This window comes from Ischnura elegans, chromosome 11 (genome assembly GCF_921293095.1).
Source record: "Ischnura elegans chromosome 11, ioIscEleg1.1, whole genome shotgun sequence".
Lineage (NCBI taxonomy): Eukaryota > Metazoa > Arthropoda > Insecta > Odonata > Coenagrionidae > Ischnura > Ischnura elegans.
The window spans coordinates 9,035,138-9,058,408 of NC_060256.1; the positions used below are offsets into that span (position 1 = coordinate 9,035,138).

Here is a 23,271-nt window from a genome sequence, read left to right on the forward strand (position 1 = left end):
GCCTTTATCAAGGCCTTGATAATGACATCAGTTGCCGAAACCACGGTCGGTTTACATAAAAGTGTGTGGAAACAGACAAGCGGTTTTACTATACTGAATATCAAAGATTTCCACCGTATCACGCCGGACGCTGTATCTTTTATACGAAAGTAAAATTCGTTTCCACTATGATTAGGTAAAACGCTTGATTTTTCCAACACAAATTCAAGCAATAAAATAATTTTAATATTCGACAGTCTTTGTGTCTCATCAAAGATAACAAGAACAAAGCTATACAAATATTATAGCTCATAGATTTTATTGCGCTTTTAAATTTCATTCATTAATCACCTATCAAGTATTTTCAGACTCCTTTGCTTACGTTAACAAATCCCCCCTTGATCCGCCTCAAAAGAAGTTTTGAAGGGGTAGTAAAACAAAAGTTTTTATAATTATTACGGAGGCGCCAAAAGTTTTTATGCCTATATAGTTATTTAAGTTCTCTCTTCCCGCAACGATTACAAATTCTTGCAGCTATCCATTTGATATAGTGTGCATCTTAATTCATCGTATGATTATAGCCTAGAAATATTGTGTAGCTCTGGATTGATTGGCAAAGTTGCACTCTGAAAGATATCAGTTTCCATCCGAGTCTCTAAGGTCTATCGAACTAATAATTTTAAAACCTGGATAAAGTTTGATAGCAGTATTTTTTTAAAATCGCGTCATTTCCCTTTGCACTGAATTTACACTATGGATGAAATTTCTCTGCAACGAATCCTATAAACTTTTTACGTGGTATTCAAGGTATCAGAGTGATTGAATGCAGCACAATTGATTCACATTTTCATCCAAAAACCTTCTCTCAGCAGAATTGATGAATCGTAACTTCTTCATGGCTAAGCCTCTAATATATACGAGTGTGAATGCAGCATTTCTGCCAATTTACAGAACCACCGTGGAGAATAATCTGTGGTGAGAGGAATAGTCGCAATCATTTGCGGTCGGAATGAAAACCAAGTTCTCCTCCTAGCATTAGAATCGAACCGAAGGCGATAAAAGTGGCTTCCACGTGCATTCCGTGAGCGTCACGTGGCTGGAATGCAGCGATGCTGAGAAAGGATGGCTCATGTTTGAGGGCTTTCTATCTCTAGTGCGTAGGGGTCATGGCTGTTCCGCCTGAATAGTATGCATAGAAGAAAAGATTCACTTCTTGATGACTTTTCCCTTTGTGTGGCTGGAGCGTTTCCATTCAGGGTACAGATTTTTGTTATCGCCACCATCCTTGGGCAACATTGCTTTGACGTAGCTCTCCACTCAGTCCTCCTATCAGCTAATCTTTTTAAAGCAAAGTATTTTTCATCTCTAGCATCTTTCTTTACCCGTTCCATGCATTTCATTCTTGCAATCCACTTGCCCCTCGACGATGTCTTTATTTTCGGATGAGAAAGTAAAAGAAAGGTACTATTTCGCACTCTTCCAGTTGCACTTTGAATACGCAGCGAGCGTATGGGATCTGGTGTAGAAAGACTTAATCCGCGAACTGAATAAAATACAAAGGAAGGCTACGCGGTTCGTCAAATACTGCTACGGTCGTACAGAAAGCGTTGCCCATATGTTAGGCGAATTAGGCTGGGGGCCGCTCGAGACTTGAAGGCTGCTCGCTAGGTTTAGATTGTTTGAACAATTGAGAATGGATATCTTTAAGAGCGACACGGAGAACATAATGTTAGAGCCCCAGTATATTTCCAGGTCCGACAGAAGCGATAAATTAAGAGAGATGTTTTGCCGATCGGATACATATGGGAATTCGTTTTTCCCCCTAACCATAAAGGACTTTAATAAATGCCGGTAATCATTTAGTTGGAGCGTTTACTTTTTATGGGCAAATGGCTGTTGTCCTAACAACCCATGCCACACGCCTTTTAGGCGGCTTGCGGGGTAGTATGTAGACGTAAATGTAGATTTCCTTCACCAGGTCATCTATCGCGACTGAAGATTTGGTCGACTTGGTTGTTCCGTCTGCCTTTTAAGTTTTTCACTTCTCATGAGGCTTCAGTTCTCCCTAATCTCTTTTGTCTTGGGCTCGACTCTGTGGAAGTTCATTTTGAGCAAATGAAAAGAAACACTTTGCACTTTTCCACCAATTTACTGTCACGGTATCACCAGTTACGACGCAGCATAGTTATCTACAGGTATAAAGGGGTCAAGCAGAGAAAAAGTCCTTATATATCACAAATGAAAGGCGATTTCAGTGGGGAAGGAAAAAGTTCACTTCTTTCCTAATCTTCTAAGGACTTCCTAATTTTTTCCGGCATAGCAGACCAGATCATTAAATCAAATTACTTTACAAAGGAGATAAAAATATGAAGCGTGATTGTTCTTTCGCTTACGTGGTAACAAGTGAGTTGAGTGAGCCTCATATTGCAATTAGCTTTCCGTAAATTCAATAATTGTGGCCTGATATGTAAGGGACGTAAATGTTGCAGTCATCGAAAATTCTCAATAAAAAGCCATGCACAAATATAATCTAATGTCGAGTAATTTTCATGCTCTGTAATATTTCGTAAGCACTGTAGGTTTATTTTAGTAAGTCTGCATGACATGGTGATACAGGACGACATTCACGAATTATTTAAAGTCTCCTTTCTGTTGCTTCACCAAGCTCATAATAATCATCCGATTAAATACTTTTACATTTATCAGATTAATTTATGTCCAGTAAAAACATTACTACGGCTTGCGTTCCTTATTTGATGATTATTGACTCTTGGCCACATGCGCAGACACCCAATATTACCCGAAATTTTCTCCTTCTGTTATGTTGGAAAAAATTAGGAAGTCCTTAGATGATTAGGAAAGAAGTGAACTTTTTCCTCCCCCACTGAAATCACCTTGCATTTGTGATATATAAGGACTTATTCTCTGCTTGAAACCTCATAGTAAAAATAAGCAAGAGTGAGATTTTGCGCATTAAATTAAGGATGAAATGGAAAAATAGATCACTTGAATGACTAAATACAATTATAGAGTTTGCCAATGTAGTTTATTTCGCTTGGAAATGTTATTTCTTTTAAATTAGGTACTGTCTATGAAGATGGACCTACAGGCCGAAAACCTATTTATGTTTATTATTACCCCCATAAAATAATTTTTCCTTATTACATGGAAGGACAGATGAGTAGAATTTGTGATTCACTGATCTTGGAACAGTGGAACCTGGAAAGAAGTATCTTACATTTCCGTATTCTTCACTTAAAAAAGGCTTAAAAACCGAATAATACCGTGTACAGAGAAGAGCACCCAAGCACGTGTAAAGCCGTTGCAATAGCCTCGTAACTGTTACCGACCTCATGGAACAACTCGAATGGGAATCATAGTCAGACCGTAGATTAAAAACTAGACTAAACCTATTATGTCAATTTAAGAGCAGTTTATTTTACGACGAAGTTAACCATATCTTATGAAGGCCAATGTACTACAGTAATTCATACCATACAAATAAAATAAGAGACAGAGACTGTAGAACGGATAGATTTAGAACATCGCTTTCTTTTTCGAGATCACCGATAGCCGTAAATGAGACTATAGCCAATCTTGGATCAATTCCTATCGGCGGCACCTAATTTTTTATTTTTTGAAAATTAAAATAAAATACTTTCATAGAGAAAACCCAATTCATATATTTATCTAGTGGGTCCTGGACGGTTTAAAACCCTCATAAAATTATTTATTAATGACACTTTTTGCTCCTAGTGGACAAACTTTTATTCGGCGGGCGGGCCAGGCGGTCGGAAATACTTAGAACGTTTTCGGATATAAGTGTCCATATTTATTAGTTTTATCGAATTTTTAAGCCGTCTTAAATCCATTGCAAAAGTATATCAATATGATTTTGCAACATTTTATGGTGTAGGGAAATGACAAAATAGAATAGTGCTAAAATTAACTGATGCATGGCATAACTACACTCTTTGCGAAAATTCGCAGTCCTAAAGGAGGCTTCCCTCAATTTTTACCAATAGATGACGTATGCTTCCTCCTATTAAAGAAATCGATTCACAAACGATGGTAAAAACGGGAAAAGCGATCCCGAAAGACCTGTGAACTATGTATTCTGTGCTGCATTAATGGGGATTTGTGAAATAAAAAAGCACCCTGCATGCAGCCTACCCCACTTGTGAATTAAACTATGGAAACACAGCCCGAATTGCTCGTGTATCCTTCTTGAAAAACGAAAATTTTGCACATTAGTTCACTCCAATCGAGAGCATTATTAATCATTACTGGAGTGGTATGGCTGCAAATAATTTACCTTCAAGGCACACGTTGGCATTTAAAATGGGGAAGAAGCCGAGTGTGATAAAATTTTATATTTTAAAATATTTATTGCAATTTTCCGATTCTGAGATATTTGAGAAAAGTGATTAAATTTAACAGAAATTGATAAAACTAGGGCACGGCAGTAAATTGATTTTATAGATGTCAAATGGCTAAAGCAAAGAGATGAAATAGAATCAAAATGGTGAGGGGGAAAATATGTCAGCAAAATTTAAGCCGACACTATCGTCCATCTGTAAAACTGCCTTCCTTTGCACTGTGCTGCTATTCTTTGGTCGACGTGGGAACTTTCAAAGAAGGCAAACCATCTCCATTTTTTCAAACGAGTGACGGACAAGAGGGTGTCTCTGTCCGTGATCAATTCTTATTACGTTTCTCGTGTCTTATTCCGATTCTCGTTTACCGTGTCTCGTCACGGCCCTCCGTGGAATGGATGGATGATGCTTTAGATGACATCGCGAGCATATTGAAAGCGATTTCTATAATAATTTAAAAAAAAGGACCGCTTATGATGATACTGTGATGTTTTATGAGTAGAGATTCGTGAAAATCGCACTTTCATTTTAATTTATCGCACTTTCAATAACAGTTTATCGCATTTTGTAGCGTCCATTTTTTATTTTCATAATGAGGTAGATGACGATAAAATGTAGTAAAACACAGTTATATGACAAAATACAAAATATTTTAAATAATTATGTTGCAGAACAATAACAAATTCAGGAATAAGACATATAGTGGCGGAGGTGTAGCTTGCCCGCGCCCACTTGTAGTTCGCGGCCACGTAGAGTCCCAGCCAACTAGCAGCTGGACAGTCGCTCACATGCTTTAAGCGTTGAGTGTCGGCGAAGCAGAAACTGCGCTCGGCACAACTTGTACGAATTCTGCAGTCGAAAAGGTAAATTTGCGTAAAAATATCATATAAGTCCAGTTACCGCATCTATGGTGCATTTATTTGCGCACACCGCATCTATATCGCATTTGCGATATTCACGCATCTCTATTTATGAGGTATACAGTATTGTTCCTCATCCTTAATGATGCTCAACAGTACTTACCCCAACCGATACTTTACATCTGAAGACTAAAAGAGACGAGATGAGATGAGATTGGTGCGCATTTGCACGAATGAAAGGGTGAGAAAAGGAAAGGAGAAGGTGAGAGGGATATATTGGAGGGAAGGAATGCGCCAGATGGAAGTCGACAGAATTTAATGGAGTGTTATCCTCAGCTAATGCGTACAGAGCAGTACTATATAAGGCATTAGCTGTGGATAATTTCAGCAGGGAAGAGGTGTAAGATGTAAGGCCGGAGTTGATCACAGAGTGAGGCAGAGAGTGGGTCGGCAGGAAATCGGACCAGATGAAAAAAAAATTAACTGATGGTAATCACCTAAGCTGGTGGCAGTTGCTGAAACTCGATATGAGTTAATTTACTTTAAAAATGACGTTGTGATCATTCAAATCGATTTGGAACTGAAATTAAATCCATGCTGTAGAGCAAAAGATTATTTGTCCTAATTTAATGGCGAACAAATCATCATAATGCATTCAAAAATAGATAACTTAATGGTACGCAATACTAAATATCCTAAGCTGAGTCCTTTCATATCAATGAACAGCAATATTTTAAATTAATTTGAAGTCATTCCATGAAAACTCAAAGCTAAAAATAAAATTTTCAACCAGAATTTCTTTCAAAAGAAATTAAGAAAAGGTCACTTGAGTCGGGAAATCTTTTAAATTTAACCGTATCTATTTGTATAATGGCTATAATAATGATTTTGACGTATAAATTGCAGTACTATAAATACATACAGGGAATGAATGCAGCTTCACAATAATACTCGATGCATTCTTGAACGAATTTGGCCAAATTTTGATAGTATGTAGCCAAGATATTTAGAAGTTCAGAAGTTCTGGCTCAATTGGGCACAAACACCGATTGAAACCGAGAGATATCCCATTTAAAAAAATTTATTTTAGAATATTTTCAACATGAGGTTTTTACCTTTCTGTGAAATCATATAAACTTGAAATTTTGCTGTTAATTTACTGAATAAATGCCATGCCGGAAAAAGTACTCAAATTTTTCTCCAATGAATTTGAATGAATTCCTTCCAATAAATTTGAATCAGTAAAATTTCCTTCAATTTCCAGCAAGCTTCTGACGTAATAGGCGTCATCTAAGAGTCATTATGTTCCTGACTAACTCCAGCTTTCAAATGGAAACAACGGCGTATTAGCTGAGTTATGCATGATACATTAGTGATTGACGTCGTTCATGGCCCATTTTAACGATTTCTAAATGAAATCAATCATACATATAATTTCTTGCCATTTTTTACACACAACATACTCCTCCATAAAATGCAGTTCGAACTGCAAGCCTCGTTAAAGTTAAAAAATATGGAGAGCTAATGCATATTGAATCATTAAGTCTTATCAAATCATTTTCACTACTATTACGAATTACCATTAACTTAAATCTATTATTATTTTCTTTTGATGGCGTTACAATGTTAATGATAGACCTATTGCACACATTCCGATTAATGTGAGGAAACCTTTTCTGATTTCTCTATCGTCTCAGGTTCAACCATGAGGAAGTTCATTTTAATATTTAATGAATAAAACCTTGCTTTATTCCACCAATTTATAAAAAGGTACGACTAGTTTCGACACAGCGGCGTCATCATCAGAAACAAAAAAGGTAGTCGGAGAATTTATAGCGGCATAGTTCTGACTATACAAGCCTAAAATATATATATTTTTTAAATTTGCATTTTTGTAATCTAATACCGAAACCTTGGACCATAAGTATCGCATAGGCATTGCTAGTGCCTCAGCTTCAGCATTCCACGATTCATTCAACATTCCCACAGCCTTGGAGATGAATAAAATATTACCACAGGATCAGCGCCACACGATTTCGCCACCATCACCATAGCTGACGATAAATAAAAGTGATGAAATACCATTTCTTACATTTATAGCAGCCATAGAAAGGGACGCAAAGACATGATTTTTATCGAAAATAATTGCTCACCATTTGCTCAAATTTCAAAATGGAATTGCATGCCATAAAACTATAAACAGAGGCTTGACGGGCTGTATCGGATTAGCGGTACGTAAACATATATGTATTTTCGGCGGAGAGGTAATGCTAAATGAGAACGGATATTTGATTAAGTAATAAGAGACCGATTTTCATATTTTTATAACGATTGGAAGCCCAGCACTTTCCTTTTAACATAATTTTACAAACCTCTGCATTTTCCTGAGCAGGTATGATGTTCACTCCTCCCACAATTGATGCCGCGAGTTGTAAAAACGCCAATCGTCCAACTGGCAGAAATTTAGACGGACAAGTTTTATGCCCAAGTGTTTGGCTTTTATTTCCATTTTTTCTAAAAAACATATTGTTATGCCGCAAGAGAAAACATGAACGATAGATTTAGGAGCTATGACTATATTTAGCAAATATTGTTCAACAAAAATTGTTTCGGAATAAACTTATGCTGTTTTGTAATTCAAGCCCTCAAAATTTGGAGACTGTCATGTAACTTGAGTGAGAAAGTGGAACTAGCTGGAGCACATCACTGAAATAACTAAACACGTTAGGGCGACGTATTAAGTATCATTTCTGGTTGTCAGATTTTGCCATGGATAGGATCATTTCTAGCATTCCAGTAATGATACTCTGCTGCGTATTGCAGGGTCACGAAAACTTTTTCGAAAATTTAGGCCTTCGTTATGTACTTCGAAGAATAATATTAGGTTTAACAACAACAAAAGAAAGAATTTTCACAGATCCATCCACGCAAAGTGGAACGAATCAAGTAATATTCTCCAGCATCTTTCATCCCATGGTCTCCACACTAGCTATAACTAGAAACTCAGGAGCGCAGCAGGAATTAAGGCTAGGGGGGGAGTTCTAGGCCCAACTAATTCATGGGTGCCTGGGGGTGTGGAATACCCGCCAGGGTAAGCGGGAGGTGCGGGGGCACTCCTTCAGAAAAATTTCAAGATAAATAGTTCAAAATGGTGAGTTTTACGGCTTTCGGGGGGATATTTTATTAATATTTACACTATTCTGTAAGTAATAATAATCCAAACCTCGCTGCTCCACTGTAGAAACTAACTATATTTTCTTCTACTTTTCTTGTCCGTGCTTTCTCCTTGTTATCAAATTGTAAGAAAGATAGGGGTATTTTACTTTAGGGTAATTTAATTTTTACTTAAAAAGTCGTAATTCTCCCCCATTGCCGAATGAGTCCAGAGGTGATTTTTTTCTGGAACGGCTTTTTGCACAAATCGCACACATTTTCAATATATTGATACCATATAGGTATAGATCGTGTATAAATTTTCAATATATGTGTGACCTATGCTCCAAGAATTATTTTATCATTAATTAAATGAGATCAAGATAAGAGGAAAAAGAAAATCTAATTATATTGATACCTATTATATTCTGTGAATAGTAAGTTTGGAACAGAGCAAAAGGTTTCATCATAATGTTAAGGAAATGGAACAAAGATATCATTAAATTTAGGATGCTCGCATGATGGGTGAATTCTACAAGATTCTTCACTGCTAGCACACACAAGTAACTCTTAAAAGGGAAAGCACAGACTAATGGACAGGCCATATAACCACAGGCACATGTCACAGAAAGCTCCTGTTCAGTTTCGAACTCCCTACATGAATCTTTGAGCACATTTCCAATGTTGTAGGTTCAAACGTATTTTCTTCTTCAATTTAACTTATTTGCCACGGAGGTATAATTTACCGAAGTATGTGTTATCGATATTGGTGGAGCAGGTTTATAATTCGCGCCATAACCGTTGGTGATGTGAACTACTGAGAATCATTATCGAATTCAGGAAGCAGATATACATTGAGGGCACCTAATTTTGTGAAAAAAGTTGTCTCTCAGTTGCATAGTGTAATTGTACAAAGAAACGGTGAGCACCCTACAAAATTCTCTTCCCCTCTAAATTCAAGATATAGTTTATGTACGGCCATGACCAGCTAGTATATTTTTTGTGGCCAACTTACAGCGCCCGACGAAAAAGTGAAATTCGAAGGCGAGGAAGCTGAATCTTGGTGGAGTGTCGTCAACGGAGGAAATCCGGACAAATGTGGAAAGGTATGGCCGACAACCGTTGGGTGGGTGGGTGACCTCGGATGTGACTGACGGTAATGTATTCGCTGCCGAGAGCCGGATGCGGTCTTCTTGTCTGCCTTTGGGGCATCACCATGCATCGTGTGCCTTCAAAGCAAACAAACAAAGAGCAGAAAATATCATCATTTGGGATCGAGGAACAGTAAGAATCATGCTTACACTGCATAAATAGGCGATGCAGTGTGTCAGGTTTTCCCCACCGATAGTATAGATATATTCTTCACTGTTCATTTTCAGACCACAAGAAGAAGAACAATTTGAGGAAATTAGGAGGAAAGAAATAACTCTCCCAGCCCTGAGGATGTAAGATAAGTAATCTAATAAAACGTCGGCAAGTATAAAGAATTAAAACCCGGTGTAAAACTCGGGAAGAATTTATAAACACGCATCATTTCGTTTACTCACCCATGTCTAGGGATGATTCGAACTATGCCCTCAGAGATTTACGAATTATTCACTATTAACCATGCAACACCGTCAAGTTTGCTGCAATTGGGAGCAATAGGATCATTATTTTGAGCAAACCAGGAATAATTGCCCGCAGAATTAGTGAGCGCTAAAAAAGACAGTTCCCCATGTATCGATCGAGTTCGTAATGCAGTTTAAGCACGATACGAAGCATTCGGAGAAATTTTCGGAGAAAGCGTAAAGTTTTCTTACAAAATAATGTAGTCTTACAAATATTAACAGTGGTTAACTGTGGAATTAGTACAGGCATTAGTCTAACTAATGTGTGTACCAATTTTAAATTTACTTTGGTAGAAGTTCAAGAGTGAGATGCTATACTTACGCTATAATGGAGAAGTTCCTTAAACATTCCACTATAATAAAATCATCGCATTTCCCTCTCACTTTAAATTTCAATTATTTATATTTTTTGCACAACAAGCCCAGCCAATTAATGCTAATAGTTACAAGTCTGACTGCAAATCATTAGGTGCCCTTCACAACTGTTTTTTTTTATTCCTTGAGGTGCTCTTCAGGAGTGGCGACTGAATGTATCTTAAGTGAAAAGGAAGGAGTGCGCGTCTGATGAAGATGGTCCGTAGAAAGGGAAGTGGGTTAGGAAATATGCGCTCCTTCACCTTGATGAAAGGTCTCGGGATAACGGTACAGATGACAAGGACAGGTGGCGTCTGGTGAGACTCGATAACATGAGGGCACGCAAGGGGAGAGGTTGGGGAGGAGGAGGGGGAGGTTGGAGTGAGAAGGGAGGGGGGGAGCAGCGAATAGGGAAAATTTGAGGGAACGATGGAAATTAACCAGATAGCAGTCAATAATGTCCCATGCAGCGCTTCCAACGACATACACGAATTCAGAAAACAATTTATTTTACCAACCAGTGTACAGCACAGGCAGGATGTCCTCAAAAATATCGAACTGAAATTAAAACGTATAACACGAAGAAATTAAACAAAACTGACGCGGTTCCCCCGGAAGAATGGAGACATTGGAATGGACCGCGGAAACCTACATAATCTTATCGTATTCAATACTGTAGTAAGCACAGGCTCACGAAATAAATATGGAACTTTGCTCGAAATATTGGAGTGAGTAAAATATCCGTGAATAAGACAAAGAAACAGCTCCAACTGCAAGAGAAAACAACCGCATATTATAAAATATTTGATTGTAAGAATTAAGAAAGAATGAATAAGGCCTCGGTTTATAGAGAATGTAAAATCCAAGTAGTAAATGGTATTAGTATTATTATTACGTAAAAATATTAATCTCTATAGTCACAGGCTCAACTTTGTGGAAGTTCATTTCAATAATTAAAACGAACAAATTTTGTATTAATCCACAAATATTTATATATATATACCTATTAATACAAAGTTTGTTTGTTTTCATTATTGTAAAAATGTTATTGAAACCTATGAGTAAGATTTATATTAATTCATTGGTACTTGAATCGAACTATGTTACTGTAACTGATTGGACAAGGGGATGAGACAAGACACCAATGCACATCCGTTCCACGAAGAGTAAAAGTCCACGAGGTTCTCGAGGTGATGAAAGAGAGCATGCGGCGACCGGCAGATGGCTATCAGATGGTCAGGTGGGGTAGTAAAGGTCAAGGTGGCATTTCTTATCATAATTACCGCATCTGAGTTTTAGTTACGGAAAGAGCCAAGCCTCCAGCCTAGGGAAGAAGGCAGCTTGGCAAGGTGATTTAAAGAACTTTCATGTTGCTAAGCCTTACTTCCTAGAAACAGAAATAATGGATCTGATACGTGATGTCCATTACTACTTTCTCTAAGGAAGATGTAGAATTTCCTCGAAATGTTAACGGTAGTTAATTTAAGTTAGTTCGTTTTAGTAAGTTAATTTTAGTTCGTTTCAAATTAATTAGAGACTGAGAATTCGACCTTCCTCGTCATCTCCGATGCAGTCGGACAAATGTTTAGAATCAGCCACGTCTAAGCGGTGGAAAATATCCACGGCTCGTATTTTGGAATTTATACCTCGCATGCATTCATGTGTAACGAAACTTTCGCCTGAATTTGGAAAGCCCATCCTAGATAATTTGTTTTTGTTTGGGAATCGACGTGGAAGGCATCTCGAACACGAACTACGCCACCTACGCTAATGTTGGCTGAACGAAGAGTTATATCATAATAGCAGAGTAACCCACTCCGCTAATGTCTCCAATTGGTGAAATCATTATTTTCATTATAAGTTTAATGAGAAGACTTGAGTCAATATGTTATTGAAACTTATGGGTAAGATCTTCCTAATAAAGTGGTATTAAAATCGAATTGTTACAGTTAATGATTTGGCAAGGGGATGAGAACATGAAAATAGCAATTGCTATCCACATAAATAATATTTGTTATTTAGGATTCAATAAATCATCAGTTGAACGCAAAAATATCTATATTTGGATATGATATATCTTTTAACCGTCGTGGCCTTGAGGAGACAGGACTCTCCTTCTTACTCATTTTTACAATATGGAATCCATTGAGGTCAAAGAAGAAAATAACACTCACAGAAATGTTGATGGCCAAAAAAGAGGGAATGCTTAATTTGCAGTTGAACGATCGTTTCTCTATCCATGCATAGTTACTAACCTTCTGCATAGCTAGCTCTAAAGCCAATGTAATATCAGGCACGCAATTTCGCGGCATAAAACACGTGCGAACGTGCATTTCAAAATGCATCAAGCAAAGTCATTAAATTTAATGAAATAACAAGAAAATGCATGAGTGTGGGGTGGAAAAGTAGCATCTCTCATCATTTCTAAAATAATTGTACGCCAGAAAGAGAAAAAGATTCAGCTTCAAGATGAGCTATGTCATTTCCCTGTAAAACAAACAGACTCAGGGGATGAATACACTCGCCGTCTGAATTCTTTGCGGCTAATCGCAACTTAACAAATCAAAGTTAGTTATCAGCAACCTATTAAAGAAAATATTTCAAAAACCCAATCGTCCGAACAGAAGCCACGGAAACCTCTCGAGCGGAGCACAAAAAACATCAGGTCCCGTTATATCCAATGAGAATCACTGAAAGATAGCTCACCGGGGGAAAAAACCGATGGCTATCGCTTTGCGATTTTTTATGGTCCCGTTTTGAACCACCCAATTGAAGTAAGCCATTAGCTTCCCAAGCTTTTGAAAATGTTTAGAGTGACCAATGTCTTCTTTCCCAAAAAACATTTTTTAATTTGTATTTAAATTTCATGTAGTTCGCTGAAGTACATGGTCTAAAAATAATAGCGCACATAAGCTGAGCATATAAAAAATGAAAATATAATAAATTTGATGAATATGATGATCACCAATACGACACTTTACAAATTTACATTCAATATCTTGAGATGAAAACGAAAAGTATTCCTTCTAAACGATTATTTAATAAAAATTTCTTTTATATTCACAAAACTATGGTCTATTATTAAAATAATATTAACGCTAAAAATTGCTGTTATTAATGACAATCACTAAATAATTATGCCGAGTCTAAAATAGACTTAAAATAAAATATATTTCGGTTCAACTACGATTTAGTCTGATTTTATGTCACTAGATATAGTTAAGATATAGTTAAGGATTTGTAAACCAACGACTAGAAGATTTTCATTGGCGATCGGTTGCTAGAGAGGAACCTAAAAAATCATTGTGACAGATTATCCTATTGGTGGGATGAGATCACAGAATAACAGATTTAAATATTTTCTGCGATTTCTTTAAAAATAGGTACGTTGAAATCAGCTTATGTAAAATGTTGTTATTATCTTGAAATATAAATTCCAGGTTTGTGAAATGTTAACGGGAACTGAACGTTGTAGGCGTTCAGAGATGATGGCAAAACCGGAGGTGATGTTCCGACTGAGCGGGGCGAAATATTTTTTCCTTCGATATATTTTTATATTTTTACGTTTTTTTTAATTACTAAAACAGAAACTCTCGAATGAGAATTCCTCGGTAACCCTTTCCTTCCTATAAATATCTAGCTATTGTGACTCATACTGAAATCTTTTCCGCTGTTGAGCAACAGAAGACAGATTACGTATCAATTCTTACTATAATTATTGTCGAGGGATTATATTTTCTTTGTTAACGAGGTGTGCGTATTGTCAATTTATACGACTAATTAGGACATGCTAAAGTAATATTTATAAATTTTTATCGATGCATCAGCTTCATATATATACTATATAGATGTAAATGGAGCCTTTAAACAATATTTTTAAAAAGTACGAAGAATTTAAGAGAGAATTTTAACGGATGAGTAATGATTCTCAGCAGGTGCGCACCATTAATTGACTACTAAAGATAAAAATAAATGGCAAGATATATTTCCATAGCACGGTAAAACTTTCAGTTCAGGATATATTGGATATTTTCTCAATAGAAGGTATTTCATGGAAAATTTAATATAGGAAATTAAGACAGAAAGCCAAAGAATCTCGTTATATGCTTCAGACATTTAAATTCACGATATAAGCTTATACGCGGACATTGTTTAAAGATGGTAGTATAACAACGATATGACCTAGATATGACTTAAACAATTCCTACTTCAATGAATCCATCCACAGGTATCTAAATTATTGGAATGCCACCATTAATACGAATGAATGGAATGCCCAACGATCCTGATCATAATTTCTAGACTCACGCACTCGCCAGAAACTCGTGCAGTACATTAATGACAGAAGTGCGAAAATTCTATTATCTGTATGTCATTTTTAGATCAGACTGTTTCCCTGTGATCAATCCTCCCATGCAGAGAAAAATGCCGATTCATTGAACGTGACTTCATGTTGGTAGCAATCCAACCTTCTTTCCTCTTGACTCAAATCCTTCAAGGTCAATTGAACATGATGTTTGCACGCCCTGAACGGTGGCGGCGCTAGGCGGTGAATTAATGGTGGTTTGGCAGCATACCGGCTGTGCAGTCGCCATAAATTTAAGACTTATTAATTGACTAAGTGGCGCTTGATATCCATATGTCATGCATTTTTCAATACTCTGAGGATGGTTAGCTTAGTTCCCTTTCATAAAAATCGCGAATTCCAGAGGCAAAGCATCACCAGATGAATGCACATAAAATATTTTTGAAAGGATCAACAATTTTTAAAAGGAACTTTACTTTTAAAAGGAACGAAAGAAAATGCGGAAGAACCTAATTCACAACAGCAATCAGAAACATAGATTCTCCGAACAGATAATATTTAGATTATTCAACGCATCCATTTGATATTTTCAGATACTATATGCTATGAATTACGCTAGTGAAAGGAAGTGTTTTTATAGTGATACATTTACAAGATACAACTTCATTACACTCGCGAATAAATGCGTATATGTGGCAGACGCATATTATTGTGAAAATCAATTCTTATAATGTAATGATAATCTCTTAAATTTTTACCGATGCTTTTTCAATGGCTGCGACGTAGATTTTCTACGGATCAATGCTTTACGTGTAAAATTGAAATCGTTTTTAGATAAGCCTAGAATACGTTAATATTTTCAAATTTTTTAAATGCAAAGTGTACAAGAAAATGTATGCCTTTCCTTTATCATTTGTAGAGAATGACTTCATATTAGAAGTGATGAGGATATAAGTAATTCAAATTTAGTCCTATGCCCTATATACTAAAATTTCCTTAGTGCAGAGATTCGCTGTTGAAAAAGAATGGAGTAATTGGCGTTAGTTTTAATTTCTATCGATAATGTCATGTCTGGGAGGGTAAATATATCATTATTTAGTAGATTATTTCACCACCACTTACAAAAAACATGATGAATGATGGCGTAAGACCTATGCTACATTTATTTTTTAGCACTTGCAGATTATTATTACGTGTGAGAGAGTACATCGCCAAAATTAGTGTCGCTTACCGCAAAGGCCGCGTAATTTTTCCTCATCTCCACTATAAATAGGTACTCATCGAATGGATGGTACTTCATTAGACATTTTTTACCAAATGCACTCTCAGTAGGGTTCTCCATAGTGATGCATTTGTAATGGCATCCAAATGGTCAAAGGGAGAAATCTCATCACTGCCGAGTCCCCAGCATCATACAGAGATGGCACTTACCTCAAGTCCAAGGAAACGCTTCTGGCCTTCAAGAGAGCGTTGCATTAGAATTCACCAACGGAACGAAGGCATGAACAACATAAAAAGTATCTCTGTCGACGTAATCATCACTAAATTAGCGATGACGTATTGATGCATTCATTTATTCATGTGCATATGTTCTTTCAGGGAGAAGGGAATCATCAGCAGGAAAATGGAAAACGGCTTTTGAAAGCAATATTTCATCTGAGTTCATATTCATTGCAGTCAGTCACGACAGCATAGTCACGAGACCAAATTTGGGGGAGAATTTTGAGTGTTAATCACTAATTATAAACCTCTTTGACTGATTTTGATTGTAGTACTAACTAACTTATTGAAATTTTGGGGTGTTTTGATATAGCCCCACCTTCATATTTTAAAGTGAATCTTTGGTTTTCAAAGTCATGCACATTCGTTTGAATACATTTTAACCTCAACGTATTCACTTTTCAGATATGTAGAAAAATGTATTGGTGATGTAATGATTCAATGAGGTGTTTGTTTGTCCCAAGGCTCACTGATTTCGACAACATTTGGTGAATCCTCTTTACTGTTGATTGGAAAACAAAAACCCCAGAATTTTATTTGAAATGCATACAGAATTTTACAAGATATCTCAATGATGTAAAACAGCAATTTTACGAAAGCGTCTTCCTGTTAGACGCCAGATCTCTGGAATTAAGGAACATAAAAATTATGCTGATTTATTTAAAAAGCCTTACAATGAAAATTATATTGGATCAATCATTTTACGTATTTTTAAGAAATTTCACTTTTCAAATGTATTTTTGACAACGAAGTTACCGGCTCGATGTTCCTCGTTTTGTATTATTATCATTGCTTTGCATTTGTTGCAGAACCCTCCTTCACATGCTTAAATATTTGGCAGAGGTAATATTTCATTCATGAAAGAATTTTGTGAAAACCTGGCCTCAAGCTCTTCGAATCAGACGCTCTGATGCGAAGAGCTTGAGGCCAAGCTCTTCGCATCTCTATCAATACAGAATAATACATAAAATGGCTCATTTTACAGGCCTTAAATTGAGAGAGGTAATTAATGTGTTATTTTAACAAAGTTACCCAAACTCCTTAAGATTATAAAAAAATCAAATATTTAAATCGATTTTTACGATGAGCTCCCCCTTCTATGTTCCTCATTAAGTGTATTCATCTGTTATTCCATCTTTTTCACATATCCTTTATTAAACCTATTACTATCAAGCCTTTTTCATTTCTGTATCTACATTTGTTGCAATAGTTTTATAGGCGTGTATCTAGGTAGAGCACAATAAAATATCATAAGTGTTTTCAACTTTGGCGTTTTAAATATTTATTGTTAATTGTTGTAAACCTTAAGTACTTTTTAATTACTAGCGATGGTCACCAAATATGCTATATTTTAAAGAAATCGGCGAGTGTTGAAATCGCGTAGAATTTTTTGGGTGAGCAAAGTGTCTTGGACGGTGGCATAAGCTCAATTTTCACTTGAGCTTAACTTCGTGTCATCAGAGAAATATGGAGCGTAAATAAGTGAGCAATGGACAAATACTTTTCCTAAAATTGGTAAAATGAATTTTTCTTTAGAAATTTCTCCTTCCAGCGTTAAACACTGAGAATTCCTCACGTAAGCTGATAGCCTTAAGGGCGATTCTCGCTAACTGGTTGTTGTCAAAATATGCATGGCTCACTAGCGGAAATGAGCTAATTGGAGGGAAATAGTTTGAATTCCTTTCTTCACAGTGTGCAACGTATCTCAAAGATTTTATTTGCTTCGGATTAACAGAATTTTTAGAGCAGAAACATAGACTGATATATTAAAACTCAGGGTGCCCCAGGTTTACAAATTTCGGAGTTTAAGATAAATAGCGCTAAGTTCAAAGTATTGGTATTTCTGGGGCAGCCGGATACGCCTAATAGTACAATGAAAATGATAAGCTAAATGGTTAGCATTTGCGTAATACAGTTAGATATAGCTTATAGTTTGAAGGTAAGGAAAGAAGGCTCTCAAGAACGACCATGGCCATGGACGCCGATGTGCGCAATCATTAAATGCATTCATGAGTCTGGAATTCTGATGTTCGGATAGTTATTCAATACCTGGAAATGCGACGGAGTGAGCAGCAGGAAGTTGCTCTAGTTTCATCCAACTATGAGCAATTTTTAACTATCCCAGTATATTTATAGCAGGATTATTATTTGATAATTATTATAATGATCTACACCGAAAAAAATAAAGACAGATCATGCAGCGTTCAAATGAAAGCGTGATCAAAATAACAAGGTTGAATTTGAAATAAGAAATTGCTAGTAATGAGGACGAATGGCTCTTGCTTATATCTGTTCGTATGAATCGGTTTCTACGACGTAGTTCCCTATAATTACTCTCTGGCAGGGAAAAAACTGGGCATTCTGGATTTGAAGCCAGTACTCAGGCTGCGGTGCTAACCCTATCTACATGATGCCATTTTAATGATGGATACACTGCGGCTTTATTTTTTAAAAAATCCCTGCATAAGAAAGCTGCTAAGTAAAAGAAAGGAGCTTTTTCACACTCGTCCGATCACACCTTGAATGCGCAGCGAATATATGGGATCCGGAGCAGATATAATTGATCAGTGAACTAATAAAACACAAAGGAAAGCTGCGCAATCCGTTTATAAAGAAGCCACGGGTGCACATAGGCAGGGGGCCTCTATTGACTCGGAAGCTGCGCGCTAGGCTTAGATTGCTTGAACAATTGAGAAAAAAATCCTCTCAGAGCGACATGGAGGAAATATAGTGGGGCTCTATTCTCATCAGAGAATATTCTCACTAGAATAGAGCCCCACTATATTTCCAGGACCCACAGAAGCGATATATAAAGAGAGATATTCTGCCGAATGGATAGATATGGGAATTCCTTTTTCCCCCAAACTATAAAGGGCTTAAAGGAATGTGAGTCGTAATTTCGTTTGAGCATTTTCTTTATACGTGTAAACGGCTGATGTCCTAACACCCCATTCCACATTTCTTATCAGCTGGCTTGCGAGGTAGTACGAGTATGTAGATAGATTTAATTGTAAATGAAAGTTGACCTCAAGGTGACCTGATTGTGTCGAAATAAATGTAGTTTGTTTCAGTGTAACAAAATATATGGCCTCGTAAAGCTCACATCCTCTATTTGTAATTATCTTAAGAAAATAAAAGAACAATTTGATACCCTCCATCTCTCCTTCCATAACATTTGCCTCGGTATTAACGCTTTGCATTTTATCACTGAGGATTTTGAGTAATACTTGATCGGTGATCTACCAATTACGACTAATCATTCGCTAAGTTGTTTTTAGATTAATTTTGCCATGAAAATATTGCTATCATTATACGGATGGCTATTTTCAAATAAAAAAACGAATAGTAAGATAATCCCAAGCAGTTTTGTAGAATAGTTAGAAGAAACAGATTCGCAAAGAAAACATAAAAATTCCACGATGGCATTTGTGACAGGCAATGGCGAGTTATTTAAGAGAGTTAATGACTGGTGAAGCTATCCGGAACGAATATGAATGTCCTCTGTGTAAGCATCGAAACATAGCCGAAACCAACTGAGCACGAGAAACAGATTCTGGAGATAACAAGCATCTGCGTCACTTCAACCTTCACGCAGTGTCACCCAAGAATGCTAAGGAGAACACTCCATTCATGGCTGGTGCGTAAATTATCTGCTGGAAATTTCGCGTACCTGATAGCTGTGAGAAGAATAGACTTCGAATACAAACACGCGATATGATTTATCCTGGAGGAGTCGAATCGTATCCAACCACCATATTGCATGATCAACAAATCCTGATAAATACTCAGATCCTCATAAATATTTACGATTCCAATACTCAGAAACGTTGGTAAATGCGCTGAAAAATAGTTAATACATATGGGAAGGTAGCCTAGTGAAAACAAATTTGATGATTAAAAAAAATTTATTCATTAATTGAATATCTCTAACACCGCAGCCACAAATTTTATTGGCAATTTGCATTCTCCCATCAATATCTCCCAGTGTTAGCTTGAACTCTACTAACTATCCACCTACTCTAACCTCATGATTCATTATATATAAATTAGTTGTATATATCTATGTTTATTGGACGAGTTGTTACAAAACGCATTATTCATACTGGAGCAGCTCTAACGACCAATTACTATACTATCACAAAATATAAGAGCGATCCTCGACGCGATTAAATTCCGATTCTTTTTTGCATGTTGTACGCCGCTTTCCTCATAATTTGTTCTGGAAGGAGTTTCTCGGCCCGTGAGCGAGAGGAATGCAGCCGGCCCCCGGGCCAAGGGAATCCCGTTCGCGTGGCGCACGCGCCCCACGGCTTCTCTCACTCCCTCAGCAAGCCACGCGCCCAACGGAGACAGGCTGAACCTCTCAGCCTCCTCGCAACATTCAGTCACCCCTCAATATCACACATTTCTTATCTCCGCACACGCCCTTAGCAATCAATTAGCAACCATCTCCTCCCCTCTTCTCTTCTTGACGTCTAACCTGAGAGAAGTGTCTGCACCCGTTTCACTTCGCCCGTAAATTTTGTGAAAACAACGAAATTCGTCGTCAGAGCGGCTCAAGTAAAGAGCAATCCAAACAATAAATAGTTATGGTACTTTTTACACGATATATTCACGACGACCGGTTTCGTCGCAGAGGCGACATCATCAGGTACAGAAATCGTTATTTTTCCAGTTATTTTTCCAGTTATTTTGTTGTTGCTCATCTGGTTGCTATTACGCGTTGGTAGGGGAGGGTTGCGTTGGGGTTGGAGCGTTACTCAACTTCAGGGGAATTTCCAAGAGGGGGTAATAGTTTAAAAAAATATTCTCCTTTGCTAAAATTCCACTCTTGATGTGCTTCCTAATCTCCAACTCCTCCAAGCAGTCCATCCTTCTTCCCTTTTTCTCAAAAATCTACCTTTTCTTTTTTTTTTTTAATAAATCGTGTGAAAAAGTACCATAACTATTTATTGTTTGCAATGGATTTTCACAAAGTGAAGCCTGAAACAATCGAGTTTAAAGAGCAATACGTAATATAAGTACCTCTCATCAAAATAAATTCTAATTCCTAGTGTATATTTAATGCTTCCTGAGGTTTGTAATGTGATAAACAGAGTATGGCCGTGTATTTATAGCTAACCCTACGAAATATTAATGGAAGAATGTAATATGGCTATAACAAATTGATATTGCGGGAGGCTGTAATGTTTTTATTTATTGTATTGTATACATGTTCATATGCCTAATAGTAAACGAAGCGATTGACAGCTTGTGCTCATACAATCAAGAATTCTTTTCTCATAGTCTCTCATTTTCCTCAACCGATTCCATATTCGCGATGGTATATTTGCATGGCATGGAGAGTATTACATGAATTTTGGCATGATCGTTTTTCAAAATCGTATAAATTTAGCCTTAAATAACTTATAGGCTACTTCTGTCTCTCTAATAATCACACGTTTTTGGAGCGTTAGTAATCATTTCACGGAGGAACATGATTCTTCATACCCAACTTTGAGTATTCACCACGCTACGAAAGCAGTAACAAAATTATCATTTATATTACTCCTTATATAATTGCAATGGAAGGGCTACTGCATGAGTTAATGGGTACACTAATGGAAGAATTTCTTAATCTCATGGTTATTACTATGAGAGAGAGCGTTTAAAATGCCACAAAAGTTGAAGAAATCGTGCAAAGAAAAAGCTCCTGGAATATTTGAAGAAAATAACAAATTTCTTCGATGGCCACCCAAACTGTAAATTTTTAGACATCTCATACAAATTCGCTCCACCCTCACCATCATCCATAAATATTGAGAAAAGTATTTTAAAACGAGATTTCATGGTTGAGATGCTTAGCTATACGCAAAAAGGTTTGCATCGGAATTCGAGTGGGGTGGCATTGTCACATTCAATCAGCCCTGATGCAAGTGGCACTCGGATACATCGGCAAACGCTAAACGCGCCGCCCCAGATTTGTCAGTTTACTATTCAGCATTGGCTAATATCAAGGTATTTATTAAGCACTATTTAAATAGATCTTAGGATCAGGGTTATATACCACCATGAAATGTTATTCGGGAGGTCGTTCTCTAAGTAATCCTCGGTCTTGTCAGACACAAGGGTGGAGGAAGAGGTGGGCAATGGTAAGGGACTCGATGACCTCGCGAGCAATGAACTCGAAGGAAGGAGAGTCATGTGCTGGAAGCAGAATGTGTGAGGGTACTCACTCACTCGCTCTGAGTGGGATGGAAGCCACTCGGAGTGGAAGCATATGAAGGAGCACGCCTCTGCGGCCAAGATTCAAGATCCAGAGCCACCTTTTCCCCGACAGGAAAGACCACAATTCGGCTATTTCGCAGCGAAAATTTTATTTTTATTAAGTCTAGACACAAGATTAATACCATTAATAGGTTTTGAGGCTTTTACTTTTATTAACTTACGAAAGTTTTAAACACCTAATTTTCATAATAAGTTTCATTTTCGTCTCAAAGGATAATTTAAGTTTAATTACTGCATTAAATTCTGATAAATCTTTGTTATTAATCATGTAATCTTCTTCATTGACTTATTACCAGCTTTTTTCTTAGTGAACTCCTTTCCATCTATAAAATGTTTCATTCAGAGCTTTTATTGCGTGAACATGTGGGTTTATTTACCTTTCTTTGAGAAATATCTGGAGCTCAATACTAATATTACAATTTAATTATAAAAACTTATTATGAAAGACTACGACTTTCAAATTATGTTTACTCTTTATAAACACCCTAAAATTAGTCTAGAATTTCCCCTAAATCCTTGGATATATTCAATTCGTGAGCTACCTCTTCGACCTCACATTCATCCCTGAATCATTTAAAATGCAATATAGATATTTAAAAAATAAAAGTACTAAAATAAGTTGAACAATATGAAGATTGTACAAAATTTAAGACAGCCTTTTCCATAATACTACCGGCATTCTCTGTATTCACATGGTTTCATTGGTAGGGATGGCTCACGGCAATTGGACCGCCAAGTTGATCAATTGGTGTATATATAAAGCGCTTTCGTAACGGAGAGATAATATCATTTCTCCCTGAGAAAGGTGTCTGCGATGCGAGGAGTCAACAGGATAACCAGCCGCTATTCCAGAAAATACTTCCGTG

General features: G+C 36.9%; 1 protein-coding gene across 2 annotated transcripts in view; it reads right to left on the reverse strand.

Annotated features, from left to right (window-relative positions):
- LOC124168475 overlaps positions 1–23,271 on the reverse strand; it is an 80,474-nt gene that overhangs the window by 11,364 nt on the left and 45,839 nt on the right. Inside the window, exon 2 of one of the 2 annotated variants that reach the window (XR_006866948.1) lies at positions 16,565–16,762. The exons of the other annotated variant lie outside the window; for it this stretch is intronic. The gene's annotated coding sequence lies outside the window, so the exon portion shown is untranslated. Of the gene's footprint in view, positions 1–16,564; positions 16,763–23,271 lie in introns of those variants that run through there. 2 annotated transcript variants of the gene reach the window in all.